A 22,762-nucleotide genomic window follows, 5' to 3' on the forward strand; every position below is an offset into this window, starting at 1 on the left:
TTCCATTAGTCTGGTTGCAGTTTCTGAATAAACAAACTATTTTTAAATATCTTTTGATATTTCTAAGTAGACCAACTAGAAACAAAGTTAGCCAAGGCTAGAGGCATTTAACCAGTTACATGCAGCTTGTCTGTCTTTCCTGCTGACCTCAAATTTGGGTCTATTTCCCAGTCAGTGTGGGCAGGACAGAGCCCGCAGTGTAATGATCTTTGGTTTATGAGAAGACATGCAAAATGTGAGGTTGATCAAAATCTCATGAGAGGTTAAGGAGTCTTTCCATTTACTTCAGTCAATTTAGGAACAGGCAGTATGCAGAGAATGGAGAATATATCTAAGCTGTTGCTGCTGGAAAGTAGCTGAAGGACAGCTAGTCCATAATAAAGTTTTGCTATCAGGCAGGCAGAGTATAGCCAGAATCTCTGGGAAACCTGAACAAATTCAAGACAGTATCTGTTAATGGAGAAATCTCTAGATTTCTGTTCTTATTCCTTGGTGTCTTGTATCCATCCTTAACTCCCTGTTAATGTAGTAAGTACAACTGTCAGTTTGTCACAGAGCAAGCCAGGTTGAAATGGCCGTATTAAGATTTTGTGAGGGTTGGATATGATGATACATACAAGGACAGAAAGAAGGGTTTTAGCCACTTTTATCAGCAAGAACAAGGATGGATTCCAAATAAAACAACTTTTTTTTGTGGAAATTCCACATTGGGTAAATATAGTTAAAATGCAATTTTATTTTTTATTCTGGCAATATTTCTGCTTTTTAGTGTACGTTAAGAATAAAAAGCCATATTATGCATTTCTAATAACATTTAAAGGACTAAACTGCTTTGTGTTGTATGGAATAGAGTGTTTCTCTACTGAATATCAAAGTTTTCTACGAGTCTTGAGAAGAAAAGTCTCTAAAAGGCAAAGTACAATTTCCGTTATAGCACATTTTTATTCTCATACTATCTGTTTATACAGTGTGGATTTTTTAAAATAAATTATACAAATATTTATGCAAATGTTGATTTATTATTCAGTAATCAATCTTTGTTGGATACATTATAGCATAATCAGTTGTATGTTAAAAAGCATTCAATTTCATGCCTAATTAACATATTATAAATTGTGGAGAGAAAATTAAATTATTATGGACAGTTTGCAAATGTAATACATAGTGTTCTTCAATAATTGCATGAATATTGGATGTAATGTGTTGTGTTACTTCCACTCTCTTTTGTGCTCACTCTTTGCTGCTAGAGAGGAATGAATGGGCTCCAAGGGACATGTACTGCACTGCCCCTAAGCAGCATCAGATTCCCATTAACATCAAAGCAAACCGCGTGGAGGCACAGAGAACCGAATATGACCCAGAGTGTGTAAATTAGATCAGCTCCGTGTAGGCATCTGGAATTTTGAAACACGTCTACCTTTTGAGGGGCAATTTCCTGTAACTTGATTATTTTGGCAAATAGCTGAATAGTTTGGGCCCAATCCTCTGCTTTGTTTAGTCAGTGGCAAACTTCCCAGTGACTTCAATGAGAACAGGACAAGATGCCAAAAAACATGTGTGTGGAGTGTAGCTATGCCTAATTTGACAGTGCTGTGAATTTTGCAAAAATTCCTGCTGTAGAGTACTGTTGCCTTATTTTGTGCTATCTTTGCACTTCACATAATAAATTTCTGCTTTCTGTAAAGAGAGTAATGATTTCTTGAGCAACTGCAGAGCCGTTATATATTGGTTCATAATATTTTCTTTGGGATCCCTTACTCCCTGGGAATTTGAAGCCAGCTGTTTGCATTGCATTTACAGTGCTTAGGACCCAGGATTGCTGAAGATGGTAGAAGCTTGACTTTTGTCTAATTAAATGTAGCTTGCAATGGAAAACTTGATACAGTATTCATAGCTGGGGTCAAAAAATGAAGGGCAGAATGGAACTGCTTAGTTCTTTCAGCTGAACCATGCAAATTGGCTCCCAACTGAATTATTACTGTTAGCTGAATAACTGAGTAATCTTTGTTGTTTAGAGATAAATAATAATACATGTTACTGAAGTTCACTGACAAATAAACCATCTAATGATTGAGATTATATAAATAATCATATTGGGGAAAAAAAAAAAAAAAAACACAACTTGAAAGGAAAGCTCCCTTCAGACGATAACAGGACAGTTTTGTAAACCACTTAAAGCTGTGATAAAATCCTACTTGACTGGCCCATGAGCAGATGTGACAAGTTGAATTTATTTCCTCCCTTACCAGGAAGCTTTGCAGGAAACTCTTAACATATGGTGCTTTTCACTTCCATCTAGAGCTATAAATGTTATTGGAAAAGGATGTTCCCAGGAGCAGCAAGTTTCTGACGTTTCTGCCAAATGGACTCCAAATGATCCTTCTGTGGTTCTGAATTCCCTGAGTTCTTAGGAGCTGGCAGCCAAGAATCTCTGATCTAAACACAACTCACTAATTTAATTATTTTATTATAGATCTGTGGAAGGCTCTTGCAGACCAGTAACTTTGCATCTGTATTGTATCTGCCTAGGCAAGAAGCACAAGTTAGGAAAATATAAATATTTTGTTTCTTAACTGCTTTTTGCTTGAAAACTTGGAAACCATTTCACACTCAAACCAGTCATACAAGTGTGAATACAGATTAACAAGAAAGAGATAAAAGTAAAATAAATTTTTGTTTTATTTTGAGGACCTGTACATGTATTTCCTAGGCAGACCAAGTAGTGTGTCCAGTAGGTAGGAGCAACAACAAAAATTACAGCATAACATTCTGCATGTGAGTCCTTCCTAAACTCCTTCCTAAATGAAGGTAAATTACCTTCCTAAATTAAGCTGAGTTAAGTACTTGTACAGAGAGTAAAGCATGGAATCTCTTGTATCTGTCTTGAACAACAAGTTCAGAAGAAACACTGGAGTGTATGTTTTCGTATAATGTTATTACAGAATATATCACTTTAAGAAATTAAATGGCTAAATTCTCCATCTTTTCTTTTGGAAGATAAGTTACTGGCTAGAGAATAACATTTATTCTTTGATTATGAATTAGTCTCTGTGGTGCTTACTGCAGGAGAGTTTCATTTGTAACTTTAGCTGGAAGACTTGAAGAGAAGGGAGGTGTTGTGTTTCAGACAGAACCTGGTAACTCAGCAAACTATGAACAAACCTCCAGCCATTACCAGAACCTGGTCCATGCCTGTTGGAAGTGTTTGCCTTGACCCTGAGCAAGTTCTTAGGCTCTGGGGTGAGCCCAGGGGATTTTTTAGTCAGTCAGCTCAGCTGTGGGTAAAATTTAGACAGAGCAATGCTGACAGGAATGCTTTGAGTTCCTTGCACATGGGCATTTTTCCATGAAAGAGAAAGGATAAAGATATGGCTGTCTGACACAGATATAGTGTTTGATGAAAGAAAGGATATTGAATTAAAATCCAACTTTGTCTTGGGTGTGACAGCGTGATTTAGCTTTTAGGTGAGATGACATCCAGAGGTACCTAGACTGGATTGCTCTGACTCTACTATCAGTGAGCTTAAGCTTATGTGAGTGTCTATGAGAGAAAAGTGGGACTCCCATGAAAAATGAGGAAAAAACAGTGGAGCTAAGTGCCAAACACCTTTTCCTGATAACTACCTTTTCAAACAAAATGAGAAATAGAAGTCCATGCACTGAATAGAATGATGATTTATCTGAGATCACAAGACTGAAGTCCAAGGATTTTAAGAACACACTCCAGAAAAATATTTCCAGTTTGTGAAGGATGGAAATAAAAAATGGCAACAAGCACTTTTGCTGAAATTTGTGCTAGCGCTCAGGAAGAGTTGGAGCTGCTAAAAGACAGCAGATAAATTGAGGATTAACAGGGGTGCTAAAAATGTTGAAATCAGGAATAATCACTGAATATGACTGTTTAGACTAACGTTTGTGTATATTTATCTCAGCAATCACACTGAGAAAGGGGAATTTTACCCAAGGCACTTTGCAAAAATCAGTACTTTTGTTGGTCATTGTTTCAAGAGAAGAACTGTCTTGAGAGGGAAGAACTGGATAAGAATATAAAACAGGGATAAAAATAATAAAAATCAGTTGTGCTCTTACTGTGTGTCTTGGTATGGCTTCAAAATGTTTTTCTCTTCCCTAAAGGTGCCAATGTCTGAAACAGAGATTGGAAAAAATATATATGTATCCATAAACAGTTAGATTCTGACAGGGTGATATTAATAAAATTGTATTGCTTTACCCTGCAATTGTGATTTGTGAAAAATCTCCATCAATTATGCTAATTTGTCCTGAATATTGTGGAACAAACTATAGCATCTCCGTTTGGGTACACTCAGATGCAGAAGGAGAACCCAAGCTATGCTCATCATGAGGGTACCTGCTTAGTGTTACGTCTGAACATCATGCAACAGCGTGAAAGAGTTCTTTCCTCTCTTTGCTGAAGGGGAACAGAATCCAGTTCCATCCTTGATTTCCAGTTCAGATTCCCACATTGTTATTGCTGGATTACTATTTATCACATTAAATTATACCTTATATGTCTGATGACATACTTAAGTTCAGAGATATGAATGGTATTTGATATTTTTCTGAACTAAAGATTATTTTGGCACTTAAATACTGTTAGACATTTACTGTCATGCTTTGCAGCTTCTTAACATATGATATAATATTTCTTAACATTTTAACTATCCTAAAAATCTGTAACTAAGCACTTGATTTAGATTCAATAAGTTACTGTATGTTAAATAAATGCTAACTCAAGAGAAAACAATTATTTAGTCAAATTTTATTTTCATTTGCATCTGTGCAACCTCACTGAACTCACTGCAGTACATCCAGAGACACAATTTGGACAGTAAGTTAGCAAATCTTCTTATGTAGTGGAGCTGTTAAACCTCAGTAAAAATATTTTAATAATCAATTGCGATTTAATTAACATGCGATTGCTGTCTTAGTAAATCTAAATTAAATCCCCATTTTAGCCACTTAATTCAAAGCGTGAATTAACATTCTGTATTGATAAGTAGTATTATAATAGGCTTTCAACCCTGAGTTGAAGAAAAAAATCAATTGTAACATTAGGTTGGATTCAGTAGGAAATTCATCACATATTTCTAGTGCAGTGTAAATTCCTTCTTGTGCCTTGTCTTGCTGTGATGTATTTCTTTTGGTCAGAACATCACCGCAAGGGGACAGATTGCATTTCCTGTTCCCAGCTTTCACAAGGAGGACAGCAGAACCTCTTCATCGCCTGCAAAAAATCAGGCATACTGTGGAAAAGATGGAGTAATAAAGAGGACAGAATCTGAATTTGGGCTGCTTTGGACAGGTGTTCTGAGAGAGCTCTTTCACCTCACCTTCCCTACTGTTCACATGTCAGCTTGATAAAGAGATGGCTTAGCAGGATGCTGTTGGCACCTGAGGTTTGTTTTGAGCCATCTCTCTGCTTTCACAACAGCCAGGAGTTGTGGCTACCTTAGAAGAACCAGATCAAAAGGGTACTGTTGTATCAGAGCAACTACATAGGACCACAGGAGTCAGTGGATGCAACAAAGTACCAGGAGCAGCTATGAGGGTGGTTTAGGAGTAAAGGAGATCTGATGAGGATCACAGTGGGTGAACAGAGAGGCTGAGATGAGCGATGAGAGTGAGAAAGAGAAGGAAGTATATTTAGACAGGAAGAACAGAAAGATGTGTAAAAGGAACAATAATTAATGAGATGTAAGACAGGATTTTTATTTATTATTTATTTATTTACTGAGAGAGAGAGAGAGAGAGAGAATAAAGGGCCAGGATAAACTTGTGCAGAAGGAGACTTGAGTTTGGTGCATGTGGTGGGAAGGCAGGAATGTCATGCACTTTACCTCACCAATGGAGCTCATAATGTGAACTAGTCATTGACGTTAAGGAATGCAATGACCACAATTACTGTGTCCTACCCACCCCCGTGGATTTCAACCAAAGCCTGAGTAATGTTAGAGAGTCGCATATTTCAGCTGTAGCCAATACTTTCTGATAAATCTGTCTCTCATAATGATGTCTCAGCAGGACTGGGCCTCGTTCTTCTGTCACTGATCGGAGCAAATCCAATCGAAGCAAATTGGAGCCAATTGGTGTTTCCATTATGCAGTGGCAGGAGAATTGAACTCATTGTCACTAAGGATATATCAGTACTTCCTATTAATGTCAGTTTTCAGTTTTATAACATTTTGTTAAAAGTTCCCTCGGGCTATATTTGCTATACGGATTTTCAGAGAAGGAAGACATTTTATATTGAGAGCTCATTTGGTTTATTGTTAGAGGATGCTTGTGCTCAGAACTTAAATGGATATTACTTTCAACAAGTGAAGACATTGTAGCTTTATTGTAGCTACTGGTCTGCAAATGGACAAAATTTTCATTGGATAGCTTTATAGGGTTTTGGACCAATTTAAGCAAAATTAATATTTCTTTGCTAAGCTCAATACTTGGCAACACAGTTATGCCTTACATCTTTTATAATGGATGGATTTTTTAATATTACATATTCTGTACTAATGCACACTTCCATGTTTTTCTAGAAAAGGACTATATTTTGCCATCGGGTATGAACATGCAACTTTTGCTAATCTAAGTAAAGGTTAAAAGGACAATTTCAAGCATTCTAAGAGATTTTAGTTTGGTATTTTTTCTCTTTATTATTCTCAATGGATCTTTAAATGTATTAGCTAGCTTTATTTAGATAATTTTGAAGACTTATTACTTTGCCACAGTTCTACTTTTTTTTTTTTTTTTTTTTTTTTTTATCTGTCTTGATTGTTGTCATTATTACTATTGCTTGCACTGTTTATTTATGATGTCATTTTAGCTCAAGGCTAGCGTGGTGTAATCATTCTGCCTTAAGCATCATTTTTCCCTGTGGCATGAAGATGAACATAGTGAACAGTACAAATTGCAGATTGGAACTCTTGTTGCTGACATTCTGTTTAGCAACAATAAAAATAAGCTTATGACTACTCTCATGGTGAGCTCTTCCAGGTGTTATTCTCCTCTCAGAATTTCTGATGTAAATCAGGAGTAATACTACAAATTACAACTAAATACTGTCATTTTAAGTGAGGAGAATTGGCTGTCAAGAAAAGTAGTCTGTCCAGACCTTCAAAGGGCTTGTGCTATATTGTTAGTCACAGAAATATACTTGCTGGAAATGCTCCCTGTTGCCTATGATTTTACCCATATTTGAGTGTGTTTGGCATATTGCAAGGTCCTGTTGTTCTCAGGAAACACAAGTCTAGCCAAAAATGTGGCACACAAGTGAAACAAAGCACTGTTGTTTATTGTCTTTGCTACCATCTTTCTTGTCTGTCTTTAAAGGTTGAGATAATAAGCCATAATGTCTGTTATTAAAGCAGGAGTGGAATTTGAGTCTGTTGTACGTGTTTACACATTAAAAACTATCAGCTCAGCTGTGTAGCTATAACCACATAGCTCATTTCCTGCTTGCAGCAAAAGTCACTCAGTTTTCAGAAGCTGATTCTTCACTTTCTATGACCCATTTCACCCTATTTTGATTGCATTCTTTTGGAAATCGAGAGATCTGTTGCAGAGAATACAAAATTGCATTGTTGACTATGAAACTGGGAGGAGCAGCTGATACATGAGGAGGTTGCATTGTCATTCAGAGGGACCTTGACAGGCTGGAGAAATGAACTGGCCTTATGAAATTCAACAATGGTGAATGCAGATCCTGCACCTCAGCATGAATTAACCCCATGATCCAGTAAAGGCTAGGTGTCACCAGCTGGAAAGTGGCTTCACAGCACAGTCTTGGGGTGGGTCCTGGTGGGTACCAAGTTGTTCACCAGCCAGCCATGTACCCTTGTGGCAAAGAAGGCTGACAGCCTCCTGGGCTTCATCAAGCTGAACGTTGCTGGCACACTGAGGGAGGTGATCGTTCTCCTCTACTTAGTCTTGCTGAGACATGCCTGGAGTACTGGGTTTAATTCTGGGTTCTCCAGTACAAGAGAGAAATGGAATTACTGGGGTGAGACCAGTGAAGGGCTGCAAAGATGATTTAAGAGTGGAATGTGTCATATGAGGAGAGATTGAGAGAGCTGGGATTGCTCAGCATGGAAGAGAGAAAGCTTGAAAAAAGAAACCTGAAAAAGAGAGAAGAGAGAGTCTTATCACTGTGTACAAATACTTGATGGAAGTCAATGAAGAAGATAGAGCAACGCTTCTCAGTGGTGCCTGGTGAAACAACAAGAGGCAATGGGCACAAACTGAAATACAGAAAGGTTCACACAACCATTTAAAAACAAGCAAGCAAAAATTTTACTGTGAGTTTGGTTAAACACCAGAACAGGTTGCCCAGAGAAGTTGAGATATTCAAAATATTCAAAATTTTATGCAGATGCCCCTGAGAAATCTGCTCTAGTTAACCCTGCTTTTAGCAGGGGTATTGGACACTGATCTCCAAAGGTCCCTTGCAAGCTCAGTGGTTCTGAGAACCTCTTACCCTCTACTCCTGCTTAGCAGATCCCAAGTTTTGTTTCAAATCGTTTTTTTGCAAAATACCCCAGCATGAAAATAAATTGCCTACATGCAGTATCATCTTCAACCCTCTGTCCCAGCTAGAGATACCCATATATGACAGAAATGCTACAGCACTAATGGCATATGATAAATATTAGTATGAAATGATATAATTACCATGCTCCTGCCCCAGTATTCCTGCTGGGAGTATTGTAGTTTTGCAGATTTTTGGATGTCAGCCTTACATAAAATATATTACCTTAAACTTAAAAATATTGCTAGCATGCACTAGATACATTCACTTGGAGGTACATTTGCAAGATAACTGTATTTATTCATATGTTCCGTTTTAGGAACATGAGCCCTGTAAATACTTCTGCTAGATTTTGTAGTCTCATTTACACCAGTCTGTGATTTTTATCCCTGGTCATACTGTCACACTGACTTCACACACTGGTTTTTGTTCCGCTTCTGCAGAGGCTTAAATTCCTCATTCTCACTTCCAACAGGTTTCAGCTGATCCAAAATATTAAGTTATTAAGGCATCACATATTTATTATGTCTCTTTTTCTCCTTCACTCTTTAACTTGTAAGATGGTTTTCTGTGAATACTTTTTGTAAATAACTGTCGTTGTGTGGTTTTGTTGAAAACACTTCATTTATGCATACCTGATTCACAAATTGAAGTTGTTTGTTTAGTTTTGACCAGGCATGGGGACCACACAGTCTCCAAGTCATATTTTAATGGATTTCATTTAATGGATTTTAAAAGGCAGAATCCTAAGAAATAGATCTCTTTTTCCAGTGCAAATGCTTGTTTTCATAAAATCAGGATTTGCTTTCCATGAGCATTTGCTTATACATCTTCTAAATTCACAGACATTCCTCCTCCTAGACTTGTTTGTTAAAATATTAAGGTAGAAAACAAAAGTTTAAGCATACTAATTTTAAAAAGTGAAATCTTTTTTTTTTTTTTTTTTTTTTCCAAAGACATTTCTTCATTATTTGCTCAGTTCTAATTTGGACTCTTTACCACTAAGAAGTGAGCTGGACCCCTAACTCATTTTAAATAAATTACTGAACAAATGATAATGACTTTTGGTCATTATCAGCATGGGCTAAATTCATGCTGGTTTTCATCAGATGAAAGACTGTGTCACACTATGATTCCCTTGAGCCATCCAGTCCCTCAGCTATCAGCAGCACTTTAATTTTCTCTTAGAGACAGTATAATGTGAGCACTCAGCCTGGTTCACTCAGAAAATGTGGTAATTTTTCATACTTTCAAACACAGATGTTCTACCAAGTTTCATCCAGAGAGGCTAAATCTACATTTTAAAGCAAGGACACTCTAGATGTTACTTTTGAAATAACATACAACATGGCACAAAGAAATGAATGAATATAATTGTGTAACAAAAGTTATAAATCAGACCCAGGAGACAAGAATAACAAAACAAAAGTGAAAAATTCACCTTTTAATTACAGTGGTGGAGCCTCTGAGATTGTGAAAACATTCATTTGTAGAATTCTGGTTTACATAATCATTGCAGGAGAACTTGCTAACCATCTCTCTTGAGTATAATCTTGCAGATGACAAAAAAGGTTCATTATTTTTATTCTCAAAAATTAGATAATATAATTCTAGGAATTGTCATGAATACATTTTACCTGCAGAAATCATGATTAAACACCTTTGAAGAAAAACATACAGTAAGATACGTTTTACCAAAGGTCACTGTTAAATCTCTCTATTCTGTTTTTCATTATTAGAACCTCATTGTTCTTTGTCTGTTAGACTTGGTTTATTATCAGTACACCTTAGAAGTTCTTAGTGTTCCACTAAAAAAAAATGAAGATTTCCTGAAGATTTGTGCACTTTTTTTTTCTTTACTTTTTTTTTTTTTTTTTTTTTTTTTTTTTTTTTTTTTAAATCTGAAACTAAGCAGATGTGCTAAGAAATGTCAAGCTGTTTGCATGACAGTTGCCAATGAAACCAAGCAGGGGCATGTTCCCAGGGCCCATTTCATCATTTCCTTACAACCTGTAAGGTAAACAGTAGGCGCAGTACTTGTAGAGAGTGAGCTGCAGAATTTTTTTTTCCTGAAGAAAATAAGCAAAACCATAGGGGACAGACCTGAACTAAGAATATTTGGGTCTCTTACTGTATTAATAGGCCTACAGATAATGAATATGCCTACCAGCTTAGGGAGTTGTACTTAAACATTATGAATTTTAACGATTGATGTAGACAGACTTAATAGAGAAGTTTGGCTCTTTAAGTTAATGTTTGGTATCCTCACTATCCTCCATAATGTCACTGCTGAACTTCTCACAATTCTTTGTAGATACAGCTCTGAAATGTTGCCAGCAGTTAGAAAAAAAATTAATCTCTTCTTCTTCTCTGCGTGAATTTTCTTGAGAAAAGCGGTTAACATATTTGCTTTCTTTCAAGTTGATGTTATCTTGCCCAATATAGAAATACCATGAGATTTTAGCAAAGGATATCTATATACCATATAACAAACACATATCACTTTAATATTGTGCTTGTGAATATATGGTGCTTTAAAACTAGTAGATAGTAGATTCAGTTTGTCGAAAGAAAATGATTCAAGGTAGCGGGCCATGATACATTCTTCTGTGCAGAAATACCAGCAGGTGAGGGGGACGTATGGATTCCCACATAACTCCTGAGATCCTTAGCTCAATGAGTTTGGCTTACATGCTCTCCTCCAAGGTTGGGGAGTGCAAAGGAAGCTAAAGTGTGATGTAGGCTGGGGAGCCCAGTGGGCTTCTTACTGCAGCCTTTTCATTTCTCCTACCTGTCCCTCTTGGCCTGCAGACTCCACCTTCTTCAGAACCAGTGTGCCTGTCTCTGGCAAACCTGGCTACAACAGTGCCTAGCCTAAAGCAGAGACTGGCCTGCAGAGACCCTCTAAAACAGAGAGACAGGGTTTGAAACCTTACCAGGCTCACTCTGACCATTGCTCAGTAAGCACAATGAATGTAATTAACATCTGGTAAGATATGGAACAGTGTCTTAAAACCAGAATTATGTACAAGGTCTCATGCTAGGTTGATCCTAAAACACCATATAGAAACTTGTGTGGCTTTTGGGTAGGATTGGATGGAAAAAGATAAAGATAAATGAAGATAAAGGATAAAACAATAAAGGATAAAGAGAAATGCGGAGGTCAAAATCACTCGTGATGGGTGCCATGCCAGACAAACATGTACATGACATGTTTAGTCATTCTTCTCTCACTTTGTGAGTAAATTTACCTTTTGTACTGAACTTTACTGGTCTGTCATTAAAAATAAAATTATTGTTTGAAAAATGACAAAGATGGAAAGCAAGGATTTCCATCATTTGTAGCACCCATTTTATTTATTTATTTATTTATTGTGAACAGTTTTCCATAATTCTTTTAGAATATATATATATTTTTTTACTGTAGATAGAGGCAATAACAGGAAAAAATATCAGAACATTCAGTTAGACAATATTTATATATTTTTTCATTGAACTTAAATACAGGAAGTAAGATTTTGTATTCTTTATTATATGCTCTGTTATTTTGTATTATTCTAATATACAATAAATTAATATATTAATAGTCTATAATATATTTGTGTATATTATATTAAATTTTTATTTGTAGTCTCATCTGAAAATGCAGAAAATTCTAAGCTTTCTTAAAAAAAAAAACAAACTACATTATTTAAATGCATAAATTTGCTTAAGCCTCAATGGGTTGCTCTGACTTGTAGACTATTACTTTTCCAGTTGCAAGCAATAATGATACTGCAAAGATATTCCATTTGAGAAAATATTTAAATAAACTTTCTTCATCCAAAAATGAGATGCAGCATATTTACATTTTTATTTGATGAAGCCTGTTCCTGCTATCTTTGTTCTTAATTTGGTCTCAAAAGAATTAGTAGTAAGAGGAAAAATAGTCTGTAAATATGTATGAAATCAAATTTAGAGGGTAGGCTAAAAGGTATTGACTGCCAGCAGTGCTAAACGGCAGGAGGCAAAATTTCCTCCATAGTTTTCTTCTTGGCTGGAAACACATTGCCTTCCATCTAGATTATTTAATCCTCAAAATGCACATCAAAGCCTCTCATCAGGTGGTGTATGTCTTTATAGGCAGTTGAATGTCAAAGATCTAGCTTAAAGATTTTTGAAAAATGTAAAACATAATAGATCCCAGATAATAACACAGCAGTGAAGCTCCTGTACTATTCCTTCCAGCAAAGCACTGGTATCACAGGTTGTAGCTAATCTTTGTGGCAAAAGGAAGAGCCAGTTTCCTACATGAGAATTTGTGACATCCATCCAACAGACAGAAATAAAATGATCAAGTCATGTTACTGGACTAATATTAGCTTGTTAACAATTCCCTTCTCTCTTTACGCTTGTGGCTTGCAAGAACAATAGGCTATGAGTTATCTCACTCCTCCAGCCCAATTAGACAGTGGAAAAATGTATGCAAAATATGTATGAGACATTTTCCTCTTGCATATTCTTAACAGGATGCAGGCTTCAGCACTGTCCCTCCTTCCAGAACTAATCTATTTCCATCTTTGGCAAGAGCTGATTACTTGTAATGATTGCATCAATTCTCATGAATGATTATCTCATTCTCAGGGAGTATCTTAAAAGCCTTTTAAACAAGTTTGTTTTGTTTTTCTGAGCATGAATTCTGACCTGACATGAGTATGTAAAATAGTCAGGCATTTGTAAGGGGCCCCTCAAGGAGTTTTTCTTTTTAGTGTTACATCTGCCACAGGAGCACGACAATGAAGCTGCCAAAATAGAAGGGGAAAAAATGAAAAAGAGTGAGAATTATAAAGAACGTCTTAATTCTGCAGTGAAGATCTCCTGTTCTTTCTTTTTACATTAAACTCTCCTTCATTTCTTTTTTTTTTAATTTTTTTTTTTTTATATACCAGCAATACAATATTTCCTATAGATGGCTCAGCTGTGACACTGGATAAGCTATCTGTGCTGAATACTCAGGGGTTTCATTTCACATTTGTTTAAGACAGCCTTATTTTTTTTTAAACCCTGAGAAGTCTTGTTCCTCCCTCTCCTCTCCTCTCCTCTCCTCTCCTCTCCTCTCCTCTCCTCTCCTCTCCTCTCCTCTCCTCTCCTCTCCTCTCCTCTCCTCTCCTCTCCTCTCCTCTCCTCTCCTCTCCTCTCCTCTCCTCTCCTCTCCTCTCCTCTCCTCTCCTCTCCTCTCCTCTCCTCTCCTCTCCTCTCCTCTCCTCTCCTCTCCTCTCCTCTCCTCTCCTCTCCTCTCCTCTCCTCTCCTCTCCTCCCCTCTCCTCCCCTCTCCTCCCCTCTCCTCCCCTCTTCTCATTATCCTCTTCTTGTATTACCTTTTTCTTGCCAATAACCCCTCTATACTGGCATAAAAGCTCCCTCTCTCTTTCTGCTAGTTGGAATTTCCACTTTATCATCTGTCTTTCCAGATGTCATTATTCTTTTTTTAACTTTCCATTTCAAGGCATATATTTTCCTCTGTGAAGATACTTGTCCATTCACCATGCCCTTAGTTTCTCCCTTCTCCTTTTGTATTTTAAGTAATACTCTCTTGTTAACTGCTATACTCAAACCCATTTTCTATTTCTATTAAAGCAAGACCTTGCCTAGCTTTCTATCTCATCAGAATTTTATTGGCCTTTTGGTAACTGTAAGGGAAAGTCAACATAATTCAGAGTGAAAGATTTGACAGTCAAAGGCCCTCTCCCTTCTTTGCCCAACCTCATTTACGTTTGGTGTGATTCAAAATTGTGGAGCAGCTTTGTAGCCCTCTCACCCATTAAATAGCTGCTTCTTGCCTTACTTCTGTTACGGTGTTTTTGTCTTACTTCTCCATACAAGAAATAGTAGTTCAGAAATTCAGGAGGACTTCCAAACATATCCTCACTCTGTTTCACTTTTGCATTCCTCTTCCTCCAATTTCACTTGTGGTGTTCAGCAACACCCTTCAGCACACCATGCAGCATTTCAAGAACATCCCAGGTCATTTTGAGAGTAGCATTTGTTGGCTTCCTCTGTGTGGCTTATGGGATTTAGAAAGAACTGTAGTTACCCTTTCTTTTCTGTGTTCTTCTATTTCTCATTTATTTGAGTAGAAAGAATTATCCTGTTTTTGTTGATAAGAGAGGTAAGACATTGGTGTCTAAAATGTCCACAGATGGAAGTGTGGACAACTAAAATGACAGGGCTGCAGAGATAGCCAGCAGCCTGGCTTTATGCTGGGTCTCAGTGCTTGGGGCAGTCTTGGGAATCAATGTCCAACAGGTATAAAATATTGTTAAGGTGTGACTTTGCTATAGCTTCTGCTTTGCTTCTGGTTTGGTAGGCAAATGAATCAGCAGTCACTCTGCTCTCAGAGTAGACTAGTTAAACATCATCCTCTATACACAACCTTTGACTTGAATGTGAGAAATGCTCATTAAAGTCAAAGAATGCTTTAGTGCAATATGTGGCCTTTCACTTTTAATTGAAAAACTGAGCTTATGAAATGCAAAGAAGCTACAAATTCTGTTGAACTCATTGGCTGATTTAAGATCTCATTGCATCTTAAGAGATGTTCACTACTCAGGGTTAGGCTATAATAGGGATATTACTTTATTGTCAAGCTTGTGCAGTAAGTGTATAAAATCAGCAGCAGTGCCCAATGAACTCAACACTTGTGAAATAGTAATCCATCTTGCAAGTAATCCTACCCTAATTATTTACAATAAAAGTCAGATATAACATCAAAGAAATGCATCACTGAAGGCATTATGTAATTAACTAAAGATGTACTTGTATTGCATCCAAACAATGGGGAATGTGCATTTATTGCCTTGAAGCATTTTTTTCCCCAATGTTCTTTAAAGTATTTTAAGTGGTTTTGACTCTTCTTTTTCATTTATTACTCATTTGTCTTAAAAAAAACACATCGTACCATCACTGTTCTTCTTATGATTACAAGCAAAGCTTACAAGAAAAAATACAGCTGACTGTAAGTTTAATGTATAAGTTTAGTTCCATTTTTTATTTCTGCACACTGAAAAAAGAATTTATGGTGCAAAAAACCTTGATGATTTAAAGGTTACTTATATGAATTACATTTTATTAGATAATGTTGTGCCTCAGTTTCTTTTTTGTACACAGTATCTCGGTTTCATTTTACAGACTAATGACTTGTAAAGGGATGAATCATTTTAATTCAATGATTTTAACATGTTACAGTCAACCCACTGTTTATCATAGTAACACATGTATACTGTACTGAAAACACATGAGACAAGCCCTATAATGAAATTGATTATATTAAACAGTCAGTACATAGTAAGCAAATTTTCATATGCATACTAGGACTTGCTTCAGAGGTCATTTTAAGTGTGTGTTTCTTGGTTCTTTACCACTGAATGGTGCTTGAGGACTATAGTACATTTATTTTAGATTTTAATAAAGTTTGGAGAAAAGAAAAAAAAAACAACTTTCTGTTTTGTTTCAAATTAGAGCTGTTGCCTCGTCCCCCATAGATCTTTTTGACAGACACAGCTTTCTATATAGGATAGCATTCCTCTGCCTGTATGGTACTTAAAACTCATGTCTTGTGATAGAAATTCTTCAGTCTTAGGATTTCCCTTCACAAAATTTCCTAAAGGCCTCTCCCTCCACTCAAATAGCCCACAAGTAGCAATGTATACAGACCACAAACAAAAAGATCTTTGTGTATTAACGCAGTTGTATCTATGACAATAGTTAAGGTCTTTGGAATGTCTTGTAGTTAACCCACATGTTTGGGATTTAGAAGAACAAGGCTTAAGATTTGATAAATGATTATCATTAAAATAATCCCAATTTCAAAGTCTGGAAAAAGTCCCAGGAGTCAGCTCACTATAGTGATACAGACCAGACACCAAATGTCAAGATGATGTTCAGACAATACCAACCCACTGGTTTTAGGCTAAGTAGGACATGCCTCCGTGCAGCATTCTCCTGTTTTTCCTTATTCCCTAAATTTGCAGATATGCCCCATGCATGTAAGCAGAGAAAGCAAAAGTGGAAACAAGAAAAGATTGGTGGCTGTAGCACCGTGTTAGGTCTCAGAAGAATGTACTGCCCAATGTTGTTAACTCCGTATTACAGCATCTGCTGGTGTTAAGCCACCATGCTGTTGGGTTCAAAGGCCAACTTTCATTCCTGAGATTGCACAAGTTTGAGTGAGAATGGAGGCTTAATTACTTTCTTCCATCAATTGAACAGGATTCTCCAGATCAGGCTTACGGTATACTGGTGGGACAAGAAACCACAGAGAGCACTGTCTGGCAAGGTATTATATTTACAAGTATCTAGAAGAAATGTCATCTTTCTTACATTTCCCATGGTATACGTTTCAGGAGCAATGATCTCAAAAAGATTGATCTCCCTCATGAATGGGGAGAACAGAGAATAATACAGAATTATAAAGGAAACCAGCTAGCAGTTACTTTGCTGAAATAATTTTCTGGAGCAAAATCTGATCTAAATCAATAGCTGCATCTACCAAGGTTAAGGCATTACATACTTAATTAAATTTGCTTTATTATGGAAGGGTGTACTTGTAAGTATGTGTCTACATCTCAGAACAGAAATCTTGCTTCTTATAATCACATTCTTTGTTTTTTCGGTAAGTGTGATTGTTTAGTCATAAAAGTGATTTGTTTGGAAAAGCCTCTTTTTGTCCTGTTCACTAAGTATCGCTAAATACAGAATAAATTTAGAGGTTGTAGAAGTTAATGATAGATTTTTTTTTTTTTCTGTGAAAAATAATTACAAAGTTAAGTGTAAAGCCTTGAAACACAATGGAAGGGAAGAGAGTTTTCTACTAAATTACAAATTGATGTTGATTTCAGTGGGAAACTACAGCCCCTGAATCTTTTTGTTTTTGCATCCTGCATGAACAGATATTATAACAGTTCTGTATGTTCTGAAGACAGAAATTTGATGTCAGGGCCTTGTCATCTCTGGTCAGCAGAGTAGTTTGTCAGGAGAGTTTTCAACTATAAAGGCATCAGTAACTCATCAGAGCATTTGTTGAGCTATTCTGACAAAAGAGGAAAGTGTCTGTCAAGAAAAATGTGGAGTTTTCCTTGACTTCCCTTAGGAACATGTAACCTAGTTCCCCTAGGCCAGTTACCAAAACCTTCTGTGCACAGTGGAGAGACATTTCCTCTAGACTCTGGCTATTTGTAGCATGGAGCAACATGACTTCGCCTATTTCTTCCCATGTGTGAAACAGATTGAGTGACATCCATTAATGAAACACATACTGAGGCTTGAACAGACATCTCACTGAGTGTGGCAAAAGGGAATTTCCCAAACAAAAATTCACAAATGGTATTGCTGATTGGGAACCTAGCTTTGTAAGTGGTTAAAGACCAATAGGCTGTGAACCCATATGGGGAAGTAAGGAATAACACCAAGATACCTAGTAGATCATAACCATGCATGTAAACAAACAATCCAGTTGCTTAAGGGTTATAGAAATTTAAATGCAAATAGCACTTGGTAATGATACCCTGGAGACTGACATTGTAGTCATTTTCTGGAGGATGCAGCATTGTAAACTTAGTTTTTGCTGCTGGTTTCCGTAGAAACTGGAACAAGATATTGTTCAGGACACAAAATAATATCCTGTTTCAGTGACTGAGGATCTTGAACTAAAAAGTAATTGATTTTGCATGAGACACTGGATTGTCATGTACTCTTTCTAGGAAATAATATAGAACAAAACATATATATGTTGACATGATTTAAATCTGCCATTTTAATTCCAGTATTCTTGCTGTGTAAGTCTTAAAACTTGAAAAATTAGCTTTTAAGCTATTCAGGGTGTCAGTTTGCTCACAGTGCCTATGTGCTTTAAGTTTTAAATTCTTTACTAATCACATTTAATCACTGCCAAAACACACCTAGTATTGTACTCTTTATCAGAAATAAATTTTAATACATTAAAAAAATTAAAGGATGCATTTAATATGTTTAGGAAGTGAATGTGTGTAAAGTACATCACAGAATAATGAATAACCCTACTTGGAATAACTGATAAATACAGATTAGGAGCTAAAGAAATTCAAATAGAGGGAGGACATGAAGGTAATCTCAAGATTTTGTTAATGAGAAGAAGCTACAGTATTTCTGAAGGAAACATTTCTGAAGATATTTGGCCAAGCTGTATTACAAGTGGGCACTTTTTCCCTTATTTATGCTTGTATTTGAATGTTGAATTTATATATGGATTTCTAGAACACATCTAAATTTGAATGCCAAAATAGAATGGGCATTGGGTTGTATTTACATGACCTTAATATGGACAGCTGAAAGACACTAGGTTTTCTAGCAGAATTTCAGTGAAACCTAGTTTATACTCCTCCAGAGGGCAGTTCACAGCAACTACCTTTACAGACTATGTAGAGAACTTTTGACATTAGGCTTAGCTTTTGACTTTGTGAAAGAAATGTGTTGCTTATGCTTTGGTACCTTTGGTACCTCAAACAGCATCAGCTGGTGTTCCTTCATCATGGATAAAAAATATGTTCCAAGTTGCAGCTTAACTATTCACCAACATGTGTTTAATGTAGTTTTGACCAAGAAAAGCTTCAGCTCAAATGTAGGTAACAGATGCTATCGTCAGTCTCCCCATATTATATTTTTGACAACGAATCCTTCTTTGGTGCAATGCAATTGATGAATTCATTTGCTACTTTAAAATTTTCGTCAAGGTTGCACAATATGGATGGAGAATACAATACAGACAATAAATAAATGAGAAAAAAAATAGAAAAAAGGAAACAGTATGAAATCATTTTTATATCTCGAATTTTCTGAGTTTAGTTCCACGCAAAGGGTAGTCTTTTGAGTTGAGGGGATCTAGTTTTTGGCTCGTACATTAACTCAGTTCTTTAAAAATATTAATGCTCACTCTCTGAAAATAAAGTCCATGGTACCCTGCTCTGGGCACACAGAAAATAAGTTTTTTTTTTGTTTGTTTGTTTGTTTTGTTTTGTTTTGTTTTTAATAATGATCCATTTTCTCAAGCAGATCTTAAAGAATATTAGTTTATCTTTCTAACTTCAGGTTAAAAAATAAAAATAAAAAAAATATATATATCCTGTGAATTTATTCTATCATTTTATGAATCCTATCAGAGATATTACTAGTGAGCGCACATTGCTTCCTAGTTGAACTTCCAAAGAGTTATTTGTTAAAAGAATTTTTTTTGTTGATTGTTTTTGTTTTGTTTTGTTTAGTTTTTAATATTCTCAAATATGTGATACATTTCTGTTTTGTCTGTTCTTGATAAAACAGATACAAGACAGTTATTGTTGGCACAATTAAATTCCATGCTTCATATAAATCTTTTTATGATTTTATTTTTTTTGTGGAAATCAGTATTTTATGGATGTTAAATAATGATGAAAGCTTATTCACAATTCATTCTGCAAAATATGATTTATAAAAGGCACTTCCCTAAATTTTCTTTAATATGTTACAGTTTTTCTTTTGTTTATGTGAACACACTTTCATGTCAGCTTGGAACAGTGTATCTTTCCCCTCTCTCCCTCCTACTGTATGTCATTTTTACCAAAGGATATTTTTTTTTTTTTATTTTTTTTTTTTTGTAATCTCAAATGTTCTCTACACCTGGAAGTTTATTGTTTATTGTCCAACAGTTTTCTTGCAAGGACATTGCAGAAGAATCAATAAGCTACAAATACACCATTATACATTCAGACACTGTTCAGGTATTAATGTTATGGCAAAGAAAAGTGGGAGCATTCATGAATTTAAATATTTTTCATATAAGCTATGTAAATATAATGATTAACAATCAGCTGCATTCACAATTCAGAACATGCAATGTAGCATTTTCCTAATTACACTTACCAGTGTGGGAGGATATGACTGCAGAAGAAGATTAAACTATTTGTATTTATTCAGTGTTACTTTATATCATTAACTAGGAAACTCCGTTTTGCTATATTGAATGCAAGAATCTAGAATAACCTGAAGAATTTGATTAGGGCAGCAGCAGCCTGTGCCAGTTCTGGGCAGGGATGGCAAACTCAACTCATTCTGCATCAGCAGTCATTTGAACTGCCTCTCTCATATGTAATTTCACTGTTGATAGGGTGATTTAAAACACAGGCAAAATTGCTGCTTAATATTATGGCTTTATCTAAAGCTCTGCAAGTAAACAAAACAAAAATAACTGGCAGGCAGGCTTCTGTTTTCAGTTATTCATGTTTTATTAAAATAAACAAGTAGTTTGCAAGAGGTGGAACTAATGAAACCTGGTGTGGGCTAGCTCTGCATCTAGTGATGGAATTCTGTGAAGATTAATAAGGAGCAAATTCAAACATAAGATTTCCCTGAAATTAGGACGTGTGTAATGTCCCTTCTGTCCCCCGGAATCTCTGGTGCCTATGGAAAGATGAGCTCATATTGCAGTCTTTCCCAGAGCGGACGCCCTATTTTTTTTTCTTTTAACAGCAGCCTAGTCACACAACACTTGAAGCTCAGTATCTGTATTGCTTCGTAAAATTTTGTGGAAATAGGAAAACAGGTTGACAAGTTACTGGGGGCAGGAAAATGGTGTAAATGAAGGAGCACTTCTTTACCTTGCCTGGTTGTGAAACAAGGCTACAAAGTTTCCCAATAGGCCTACAGTGATGTCCTAATGAAAGGCTGTCTCACTTGGCTGGGTTGTTATAGGGGGCAGCTGTTACAGGGGGCCTATCCCAGAAATATCAGAGCTGGGACTGGCATTATTTTAATGGCCACTGAAGTACTGGAGTTGAAGGGGAGATTGGTGGTGTTTAATGGGGTTGTAACAGCTGCCAGCTCACTCAGAGAGTTGCTCCACCTTGTCACCTCCATCTTTCTGTACCCTGATGTCAAAGGTGCCACTCTGGCACTGTTTGTCTCCCATACTGTTCAGAGTAGGGCTTTGAGAAATGTGGTACTTATGATTTGTTATGTTCTTGAGAAAATTCATTAAGCTATTTTGTTAGTTTCTGTAACAGGTTGAAATGTTTCAGTTTTTCAGAAAAGTGCTGGAATTAGGTCATATGTATAATGGCTTCCAGTCATATGAGAAAGTATGCATGTTTTCTGTTTGCAGTGTAAAATGAGCAACAGATTTTGTCATGTATGAATTTGATAATTCATAGTGCATTTACACTGTTTAGCAAGGAAATTTTAGTCCAAGTACATGGATGATCTGTTAGTGTAGTAGTGATGTAAAGAGAGACAAACATGACTTCATCAACTGGGTGTAATGCTTCAAGCATATTATATTGAACATTTGTTTTAGAGGCCAAAGAGGGAGCCCTGGTATCCCCAAACCTATCATTTGTTGTGTGCTGGCTGCACCAGCGAGTTGCGAGAGTAAAGGACTGTTTCCAGTAGAACTTGGAGAGAATGGTTGTTTGATTTGGTAGTGAAGATTACTACATATTTATCTCATGTTTATTCTAGACTCTCATAATAAGTACACATAAAAGCATTGTTTTTTTTTTTTGTTTTTTTTTTTTTTTTGTTATATAACTGCATTGTGGTTTGTTTTGTTGTTGCATAACTGCAACAGCTTGTATATGACTTCATTAGAAAGACAGTTAAAGAAAATTTACTTTATGACCTTGTGTTGGGTTTACATGGCAAGGTTTTAGTAGTGGGGAGCTGCAGGGATGGCCTCTGTGAGAGAGTCCAGCAGCTGCCCTGTGTCAGATAAGGGCCAGTTTCAGCCTGCTCCAAAGGGAACTGCTGCCGCCCAGAGACAAGCCAATAAGCAATGTTGTTTGCACCTCTGTGACAGCAGAATTAAGAGAAGGGGAAAACAAAGAACAAACAAGCAAACAAACAAAAATGCTGCACCACAACAGCTGGGAGAGTGAGGAGTGAGAAGTAGCTCTTCAGCCACCAAGGTCAGTGCAGAAGGTGAGCAGGAGATGCTCCAGTCTCCCTGTGGCCCTTGGAGAGGCCCCTGGTGGAGCAGGTGGATGTGGCCTAGAGGAGGCTGCAGCCCATGGAGAACCCCTGCAGGAGCAGGCCCCGGGCCAGAGCTGCAGCCCGTGGAGAGGAGCCCACACAGGAGCAAGGGGCCTGGGGGGAGCTGCTGCCCATGGGAGACCCGTGCTGTAGCAGTTTGCTCCTGACAGATGGACCCTATGGTACAGAGCCATGCTGGAGCAGTTC

General features: G+C 36.7%; 1 protein-coding gene across 1 annotated transcript in view; it reads left to right on the plus strand.

The window, feature by feature from the left end:
- The window catches only part of LOC311440967 (uncharacterized protein), a 181,617-nt gene that overhangs the window by 124,784 nt on the left and 34,071 nt on the right, over positions 1-22,762 (plus strand). Inside the window, exon 1 of the transcript XR_014695689.1 lies at positions 22,425-22,491. The gene's annotated coding sequence lies outside the window, so the exon portion shown is untranslated. Of the gene's footprint in view, positions 22,492-22,762 lie in introns of the transcript that reaches the window.

Source organism: Aythya ferina, assembly GCF_964211825.1.
Source record: "Aythya ferina genome assembly, chromosome: 8".
Taxonomy (NCBI): Eukaryota; Metazoa; Chordata; class Aves; order Anseriformes; family Anatidae; genus Aythya; species Aythya ferina.